Source organism: Mustelus asterias, chromosome 3 (genome assembly GCF_964213995.1).
Source record: "Mustelus asterias chromosome 3, sMusAst1.hap1.1, whole genome shotgun sequence".
Lineage (NCBI taxonomy): Eukaryota > Metazoa > Chordata > Chondrichthyes > Carcharhiniformes > Triakidae > Mustelus > Mustelus asterias.
In genome coordinates this window covers 9,511,463-9,522,072 of record NC_135803.1, presented here as the reverse complement: position 1 = coordinate 9,522,072, position 10,610 = coordinate 9,511,463, and the positions used below count along the sequence as shown (strand labels likewise).

The 10,610-nt window shown below is 40.8% G+C and overlaps 1 non-coding gene across 1 annotated transcript; it reads right to left on the bottom strand.

Annotated features, from left to right (window-relative positions):
- Positions 1 to 9,645: 9,645 nt before the first annotated feature.
- Positions 9,646 to 9,717, bottom strand: trnaq-cug (transfer RNA glutamine (anticodon CUG)). Its single transcript has one exon. It is a non-coding gene; the product is annotated as a tRNA-Gln (tRNA).
- Positions 9,718 to 10,610: the final 893 nt, after the last annotated feature.

The window sequence follows — 10,610 nt, the reverse complement described above, 5'->3', positions numbered from 1 at the left end:
ATAGATTCCAGTTCAACCTAAATTTAGTCAAGGAATCAGATTAAACATTATGTGGATACATACATTTCAAGGACAAGTATCAGTGGTGTTACGATTTTGTTTAGCAGTAGAATTAAGGTTTGTCCCCAGGAGTATGCAACTGTATTTTTTTTGTTACATGTTGACAACATTATCAATGCTTCTGGATCAACTTCAGCAAGGATAGTATCAAGAATCATGGATGGAAACACAGTGCAACATTAAACAGTCAGTGCAAACTCTATTGTGTTAAATTAGCTAACATTTTGTTAAAATGACTGTGTAATTATGACTAGGAGACATATCAAGATGATGCATATTTGATGGTGCCACTCCTTACAGCATACAAGGTATATTATGTGTAAAGGTCTGCCCTAGAATACTTCTAAGTGTCCCCCAGCAGAATACAAAAGAGAACAAAAGCCAAAGTAAACAGATAATATTTCCATTTATAACAAAAAGGGATTGTAGTGTAACATTAAAAGCTTGACTGATCAGTTTACTTTGCTATTAATTAGCACATGACTCTGTTGGTGAGTCTCTGTGAAGCTTAAAGTTGTACTGATGAAATAATTTTACATATGTGCACAAACTATTTTGCTTAGTCTATTTGCCCAGGTAGAGTGCTCAGTCAGCTTTCTGGGAAGTTTAAACACAGCTTTGTTTTTAAACTTGAAACTTATGTTAAAAAAAAGAATGTTTTAGGAATTCTAGTCACAACATCATTCAAGGTTAAAGCACATTTTTTCTTTAAGCAGCTTTAAACTGATAATGCAAACTACTGAGTATAACAGGATACATGACTTTATATAGAAGACAGAAAAAATACTGGGGCGGCTTCAAAGAGAGCTGGTAAAAAAATACATGGCTCTGCAATACATCAATGGTTATGCCTTCATTGGTTGATTGGTTTTGAGATTCTATGCATATTTGGTAGGGTGTCTTGAAGCAGGAATGCAAAATCCATGGATCCAGTTCATGTTTAATTCTTTGGGTTTTGCTGTCCACTTAGTTCAGGCTGATGTAAAGAAGAGAGAATTTCAGACTTTGGAAGTGCAAGAACCAAATGTTAACACATTTCCAATTTGTTAAATTCAAACCTAGGAGACAAAGGGTTGGATGAGAAGCTCTATAAATGTCCTATTCCCTGCCATTAATACATGGCAGCTGGTTCCAATCTTGAGTCTTACACTAGATACTTTCCTAATTTTCTGTGTTGGACCAGCCTTGTGAATGATCAGCCATCACAACCCAGAGCGTGCCTTTAATTGGGGATCTAACAAGAGAACCCTTGTTCTTGACCTCTAGCTCATTGGATATACAGTTCCCTCACCATTGGAAAGGCAGAAAGAAAAAACAATCAAAATCAGGCTACTTTTAAAGTTATCAGCTCAAGCCTGAATATTGTCCAGCTCTTGCTGCATTTGGACACGGACTGCTTCAGTGTCTGAGGAATCATGAATCACCAGTGAACATTCCCACTTCTGACGTTATGATGGAAGGAGGATTTCAGTCACCGACACTCTGAAGGTCCGTCAATACTATCCAAGCACTTTCTGCAGCAATTCTCCAATGTCCCATCCCACTACCACCGGAGTTAATTAAGGGTCAATAACGCTTCTTGCATTCTTATGAAACTGCCCCATCTACATTGGCAATAGTTTCTACAAATATAAGCATAATTACATCAGTTCAATAACCTCTTCACAAATTGCTGAATTGTGCTACATAAAATGTTAAATATTTTTACCTGTGCCATTTTAGCCTTACTGAAGTCCTGTTGCTGCCTTCTTCTAACTTCCTCTTGTGTCAGTGTACCTCCTTAAAAAAAATCAAAATGCCACCATAAAATTTAGTCACTCCCAGAAAAGCATTTTCTCTGGTTCGGATTAAACATTTAAGATTTAGTCTGCTCTTCCCTCAATTGCTCATACTTGCCAGTTAAAGAAGTTGTACACATCTTCATATTTTGTTCCATACAAATTATAAAACCCCCAGTATATGTTAACTTCGAGGTAGAGGTTATACCATTGTACTAATAATCCTGATGAGGGGCATAGATCAGCTAGATAGTCAAATCTTTTCCCAAAGGTAGAGGAGTCTAAAACTAGACGGCATAGGTTTAAGGTGAGAGGGGAGAGATACAAAAGAGTCCCGAGGGTGGTGAGTGTCTGAAACAAGCTGCCAGAAGTAGAAGTAGAAGCAAGTATAATTTTGACTTTTAAAAAGCGTTTAGACAGTTCCATGGGTAAGATGGCTCTAGTGGGATATGAGCCAAATGCAGGCAATTGAGACTAACTTAGTGGTTAAAAAAAAGGGCGGCATGGACAGGTTGGGCCGAAGAGCCTGTTTTCATGCTGTAAACCTCTATCACTCTATGACATGGGTTCAAATACCACCATGGCAGTTTGTGAAGCTGATTTCAGTATAAGTAGTAGTAAAAGTAACCATGAATTTGTCAAGTTGTTGCAAAAACCAAATGATACAGGAATCTGATCAGTCTGATCCCATATCAATGAATTTCCCTCTGAAATAGCCTAGCAAGAAATATAAACATTGCTATGGAAACAAAAAGCTCAACATGGACTGCAGTGGTTCAAGAGGTCAGTTCACCACGGAGTCTCGTTAGTGGCGCCCATATCCAAGATTTTCTTTGGACATGTTTTCTTGAAAGCTTTAGAATATGTGTTACATTTAAAAATTCAGACAATTATGAGTTAATGAAGTACCTTGGTTTGGTTTTAAAAATTAGACTTTGTGATAATGTTTCACTCACCAACAGTGCTTGGAGTAATAGAAACATGCCCAATATGCCGACATTTCAACTTTTCCAAAGCAGCCAGCTCTGCGCTTGCTTCTAAATGGAAGTAAAATAAATTGGACACAAGTATAAATGCTGAAGCTTTCACTCCACAATGGGAATGCTACAAGTCAAAACCAGTGACTTTTAGTTCAGTTCAAAAAACATCCTGGCCGGAATCTTACCACCATTCTTGCCGGTGGGATTTTCCCATCCCACTGCAGTGAATGGAGATTTGACTGGCCGGCAAATTCCCTGACTTCGCTGTAGCAGGAGTGTGGCATGAATGGCAAGTAAGATCACGCCACCTGTGTTAACTACCCTAATCTCAAAGTTCAAATGCTCGATCCAGAGAGCAAACAAATTAGTTTCCATTAACTCTGAAAAGAGCAATGCTGTTTATCTTAGGTTGCCTGCTTGTCACTAATGGTGAAGCTCCCATCAACTGTAAGCCAGCATCAAAACATACAGATCTCAAGTCATCCCTTCCCTCAAGTATGTTCTACATTGACAGAATTTATTCTGCATAAAAAGGTAAGGTTGTCATAGTCTCAGATGACCATAGACTGCTCTCCCCTTTGAGGGGGAGAGCTGACTGGTGGCGATTTAACTTGAGGATTAGCACACCTCAGGCAAGGGGCAAGATTGAGAAGGCAGAGCCTTCATGAATAACCTCTGCTTATTTTGCATATAGATTGTGGCAATGCTGCCATGACAGTTCCACCATCCGAGGCAAGTACGTATTCTTCTGGTGTAACATTTTCTGTGCGAGATGTAAGTAACATTTCCAATGTTATTATGAAAAAAGCCTGAGACTTTAATTCATTCATTTTTTGTGAAGTATCATCTTCAGCTCCAGAGATCCAAACGGATATCAAGTTACCATTATTATCAGGCACCCATTAATACAACTTCTACTTGATGTTTTATGAAAGATAGCAAAACTGGCCATTCACAGAGTGCACCTGGACCTACTGCTGGTAAGTCATGTTCAACCCAATTCAAAGTTACCACAAAAAAGAATGGAAAGTATATGAATATCAGGAAAGCAGGCATGAACTCCAACATTTTGGAAGCTTTCTTTGAAAGCAAAAACATTTACTATATATTTTTTCTGAACACCTACAATTAACAATTACAAGAACATTCAAACTCAAATACACACAGTGAGAAAATTGATCAATAGGGAACATTTTTTTATATTGTCACACAGTCCAAAAGCTACAGTAACTGCATTTCATTTCTTTTAAGATTCTTTGAGAAAAAATGATTTTAAAATACCAGGTAGGTTGTGAATTCAGCGCAGTACTGAGGTACTAAATGCATACACATATTGTTCGTCCTTCAAAAGACCATCGTAATTTGTCATTCAGCCATTAAGTTATGTGGATGCGAAGGTGGCAGATGAGTCTTATCTTGACACAAAAGTTTCTAGTGCAGTGAGGGCAGGAAAATGAGGATGGCAGGGAGTTGGGGACACTGTTCTCATGGTTTTTACATGCCCTGCACTTATTTTGGGCTGACACTGTACATTGCTGATGAGCCTTTGTCAATTGCACTACGCTAGGCTGAGCAATCCTGAGCATGGGTCTCCCCTGATGCAGTATCAATTTTAAAGTCCTTGAGGGAGGCTTTCAGGGTACCCTTGAAGCGTTTCTTCTGGCCGCCATGGGAGCCTACTCCTTTCTGCAGTTCACCATAGAATATTTGCTGAGGGAGCCAGTTGTAAATATTTTTACCTGTGCCATTTTAGCCTTACTGAAGTCCTGTTGCTGCCTTCTTCTAACTTCCTCTTGTGTCAGTGTACCTCCTTAAAAAAAATCAAAATGCCACGTGTCCACCATAAAATTTAGTCACTCCCAGAAAAGCATTTTCTCTGGTTCGGATTAAACATTTAAGATTTAGTCTGCTCTTCCCTCAATTGCTCATACTTGCCAGTTAAAGAAGTTGTACACATCTTCATATTTTGTTCCCTACAAGTTATAAAACCCCCAGTATATGTTAACTTCGAGGTGACATGTCCAGCCCATCAGAGCAGTTTCTGTTGTAACATTGTGAAGATGCTAACCATACCAGTTCTCCTGAGGACCCTGTGTCTGGGATTGGGTTTTGCCACTTGACGTTGAGGAGCTTGCAGAGGCAGCAAAGGTGGAAGCAATTGATTTTGTGTGTTGCTGGTAGACAGTCTAGATCTCACTCAGTAGAGAAGTGTGGGGAGGGCAACTGCTCAGTAGACCTTGAACTTAGTTTTTAGGCTCACCTCGCTATGTTCCCATATTGAATAGTGAAATCTTCCGAAGGACACACTGGCCTTGGTGATTCTGACATCCGTCTAACAATCAATATGAACACAGCAATGCTGCCTAGGTAAGTGAACTTGTCCACAGCGGTCAGCCATACTTGACCCCTTCCCAGAAGCATACCAAAGATTCAGTCTCAGCCTCAACCTCAAGATGACTCAAGTTCTTTATCAACCTGCTCCAGGGCAAGATTCATTTCTTCTCTCCCTCCATCACGACCAATGGTGAAACCTTCCCAAACGTGGAACCTTTCCCCTATCTGGGGAGCCACCTCTCATTTAAGGCAGACATCGATGCGGAGATCCAACAACAAGCGCTGCCTTTGGACACCCAAAGATGAGAGTCTTTGACGACCGCGACACTCGTGCTGACAAGAAGATCCTTGTGTACAAGGCAGTCATCCTCCCAACGCTTCCACACAGCTCAGAAACTTGAACTATGTACAGACCCCACTTCAAGGTCCTGAAGAGGTACCATCAATGCTGTCCAAGATGAATTCTCCACATCAGCTGGGAGGGCAGGCATACTAACATCAGTGTCCTTGAAGGAAGTAAGAGCACCAGCATCGAAGCCATGATCATCTAAAACTAACTCTGCTGGGCCGGCCATGTGCTTAGAATGTCCGAGTCCCAACTGCCAAAGCAAATCTTCTTCACCCAGCTCCAAGAAGGCTCCCGAACAAGAGGAACAAAGGAAGCACTTCAAAGACACCCTGAAGGCTTACCTCAAGAAACGCAACATAGACTGGGAGACCCTCGCTCAGAAAAGACCTACTTGGAGGAGCCTCCTGATCGAAGGGACACAATTCTTCAAGGACACCCGATGACAAGACAAGGCCTGGAAAAGGGGCCTGAGAAAGGAATACCAGCGATCTAGCATCCAAGGACCAAACCCACCTTTTGGAAACACCTACCAAGTGTGCAGTCGAAGATGCGGCTCTAGGATTGGGCTCATCAGCCACGCAAGGACCATGACCAATACCATGGAGTTTCTTGGTGGACAATCATACTCATTAGCAAGTGATCATCGAAGAAGACAATGACGACAAGTCCATGGTATGATTTTCACCTAGCAACATTGAGAGAGATATTCCCTCTCTATCATTCTAAACTAACTGCCAATAAATTCAGCCAAAACTAAGTCCAAAACACCTTCCTTTCTTAAAAGGGCCCCTGGTTGCTAAGCAACAACCTCATGCTTCTGCTAAGCTTTTGTTTACTTTTCACGCCATAACCTATCTAAGCACGATAGAAGCACAGTTGAATTGAAAGCCAATCCCAACACACACAAACAGTAGGTTTACCCTTCCTTACACAGAAACACTACATTAAAGCTACTTAAAACTAAATCCCATAAAACTACCCTTACTTACTTAACAAAAAGCACTATCTAAACACAAGTGTTGTATAATCTTTTGATAACACTAATTACTCCTATGGAACAAAATTTTCAATTAGTTTATTATTTTACTGTATGCATTGTTGTTCTGCACCCTTCTAAACATTTTTAAAACAGAAAAATAGAACAATAGTGGAGGCTAAGAGCCGCTTCCTACAATGAGATGGAGAAATGTATTTATTTGGACAAGCATTGTGTGCGAGGGCAACAAATTTACCCACTGACAGCAGATAAGTACATTATTTTCCCAGAGAACAAACTACAATAGCTGGGAAGATCTATTTTAAATGTCTTTCCAAAGTCTACTTGTGAATGCACATGTTCCAGAATTGCTATATCTCAGCACACCAAGACATTTTGCAGAAGCATGAATTAAACTAGTAGTGGCAGAAGTTTTAAAACATTTCAATAATTAGGCACTACTTTAGTAAACTCTTGACTTGCCTTTTACAGAAATTTAAAATAGATATTACAATTAATTGGATTCTGTCATTCATGGATTTCCCACAACAATAAACACAACAGGGAATCTCTCTAGTGAGAGTTACTCAATATCCAGGAACTAGCTGAGAACTTGATCTCAGTCAGGAATTTAAAATACATCACAACATAAATTAGCAAGGTGTAGAATTTCAAAAAAAGAGGTGAAAAATAAAAACAACACACTTACTTTTCTGTAAATCACTCCACTTCTTCTGATCTGGCACAGTTACAGAATATGCACCATAACTGGAAAAAATTCCAAGTTGGAAAATTAAAGACTACAAAGCTTAAATCATTTTGAAGAGCGATGATTGACTTAAATTATTAATGACATCACAATAAAAATTGATATCACAGCCAGCCCTGAGTTATCGACACCTAGTGATTTAGAGTTTGGGAGTTAGGAGTTCGGTACTTTCACGATTAATTCAAATAATGTCTCCCAAAATCACTTCAGGTTAGGAGATTACTATTAGGGTTAACAGGTTAGGAATTGTGGTTCTAGTTCAAAACAGCAGGAATGTTCTCTGCAGTATCTCATTAATATTTATCCCTGAATCATTGTCACTAAAACTGGTCACCGTGAGACTTTGTGGGAACTTGCAGTGCACAAATTTCCTGTTGCATTTCTTACATTACAACTGTTGCTACATTACAAAAGTACTTTGTGGGTCCAAGTGCTTTGGGAGATCCTGAATGGCACTTTTAATGCAAGATAGTTCAATTTATTGTTCAACACAGTGTCCATTATAAAATTCACAATTTTAAAATTCTGCAATATCTCTTATTTTATCACATTAGCCAAAAGAAGTTTGCAGAAAAATTCTGTATGCAGCTATAATTTGGAATCTTGGAATGTGTTGCTACACTAAAAGGCACTTTGAGTTTTTTTTAAAGCTTATTTATTAGTATCACAAGTAGGCTTATGTTAACACTACAATGAAGTTACTGTGAACATCCCTTACTCGCCACATTCGGGTACACATAAGGAGAATTTAGCATGGCCAATGCATCCAACCAGCACATCTTTCAGACTGTGGGAGGAAACCAGAGCACCCAGATGAAACCCATGCAGACACAGGGAGAATGTGCAGACTCCTGGCTTGTTACTCAAGCCAGGAATCAAACCCGGGTCCCTAGCACTGTGAGGCAACTGTGCTGTGCCATCAGATGCAAGTGGTGGTTGCTGTCTCATAGAACTGCGATAATAAATTTCTACTCAAAACACAGATAGCTTACTTGTGTGTTGTTTTTCGAGGTGATTTGTGATGGGTGGCCACATTTCTCCGCATGACTGTGCTGCTGCCTTTATGGACACCTGCTGTATCCTTACCTGTGCTTTCATCTATATTCTTATCTGTACTTACAGTTGTCCCCTTACCTGTGCTTTCACCTATGTTCTTACCTGTACTTACAGTTGTACCCTTACCTGTGTGTGTACCTTTTGCCACATCTGGACCCCTACCATTAGCTGGGACCCTCTGCCCTTCCAACCCATCTGTGCCCATTGCCCCATTCTCATCGTGATCACCATCCCCCACTATCGCCCGAGTCCTCGCCTGGCTTATCCTGGGTTTTCTCACAACCGAGTAAGACATGTCAAAATGGAAATAGGAAACATAAAGTTAATGTTTCTGTCTCCCACTCTCTCGCTAACAGAACAGCTGTCGCCGCGCAAAGGTCGCTGGGAGATGTAGGCCGTTCGGTCACGTGTCTCTACCCGACGCCGTCGAGCCTCTTCCCGTGAGAACTACAATACCCAGAATCCAAGGCGGCAAACGGATATCCGGCAAGGGGAAGCTGAGTTGGGCGTTACTATAGCAACAGCAGGGCTCATTTGCACCTTTGCCAAACACTGAAAAGATTATTTCTAAAGCAGCCCCATCCGCCCCGAATGTGTATGTATTTATTTATATTTAGAGTGTTATTCTCTGTAAGTTTTGATAATCAGGTAGAAACATAACTTGCTTTAAAAGAAACATTTTTCAATAAGCTCTGGTTATCTTGAGCAAAAACAGAAGGTGTTGGAAAATCTCATACTGAGATTACCCAGCATTTTCTGTTTTTGTTTCAGATTCCAGTATCTGCAGTATTTTGCCTTTATAAAGTAAAGTTTATTTATTAGTCACAAGTAGACTTACAAACTTACTGTGAAAAACCTCTAGTCGCCACACTCCAGCGCCTGTTTGGGTACTGCGGTAAACCACTGTTAGCTTATTACCTGTATATGTGACATGCCTGAACACATCCCTGCCGGCCCTACCCGAGACTCCTCCCCCCCCGGTCCAGGTATAAAGGCGACTGCTCCCCACCCCCCTGCCTCAGTCTGGACCAGTTCATCGGCATGGGTGTGCTCCAAGTCTTTTGCTAATAAAAGCCTATTTGTTCTTGCATACAAACTAGACTTCGCTCGATTGATGATGCATCAGGTACACTGAGGGAGAATTTAGCACAGCCAATGCACCTAACCAGCAGATCTTTGGACTGTGGGAGGAAACCAGAGCACCCGGAGGAAACCCACGCAAACACAGGGAGAACGTGCAAGCTCCACACAGACAGTGACCCGATGTTGGAATTGAACCCGGGTCCTTGGCGCTGTGAGGCAGCAGTGCTAACCACTGTGCCACCCCGTGCCAGCCCCAAACAAGACTTCGCCAAGATTTGAACTTGGATCGTTGGATTCAGAGTCCAAAGTGCTCACCATTACACCACGAAACCCAACACACTCATCTTATGCTCATCTTAAGGTTAGGAAAGCTGGTATCAGAGTTGCTAAAAGTCGACAATGGGAATTAACGTTATGGCTACCTATAACAGTTGTCATATAAGAGTCAGGCACATATGAGGTTAATTCATTTACGGTCTCTGGGCGTCGCTGGCTAGGCTAACATTCCCAGTTGCCTTTTGTTATGGTTCAGGTCAGAAATTGTGAAAGTACCAAACTCCTAACTCCCAAAGTGTTTTATGGAGCCTGCGAGGATCCCAGGTTTTGCATCTTGAATTTGGCTAGGATAAGCATGAAAGGTTGCTCTTCAGGTATGATTCAAATGACGGACAAGGGAGCTTTTATCAAACAAAGCTTATTTAAGAATATAGTTAACTTGTATAGTAAGAATATTAGAAATACCTTCTATCAAATACAAACAACACCAAAACAACCACGATGATGTATAACCCTGAATGAATATAGGAGCTGCCCCAATCAAACCAATCCCATAAACAAGACCCTTCAAACAGGTTTAATACAGCATAGACTAATGCTCACGTGATACTGGAATTGAATCCTTTGGATGAAGTCAGAACATCTTCCCAAAATAGCAGGGACTCTAGGCAAGCCACCAATAGCAGATTCCCCCCTTCAGAAAGGGGGAATCTGCAGATGACCAGCAGAATTTCCGAAACCAGGGACAGACTTCTTTTCAGCTTGATGGCCCTTGTAAAACTAAAAACTCAAACTGCAGCTCCAAACTGAAAACAAAAGAACTCATGTTACCTGATCTGCTAACCAGTTTTTCTCCTAACAATAGTCATAAACATCCCAGTAAAAATAAACAAACCCGTTTAAGCAGCCCTCCTCCTATATTCCTATTTTAATTAGTTTTTAATTTTAA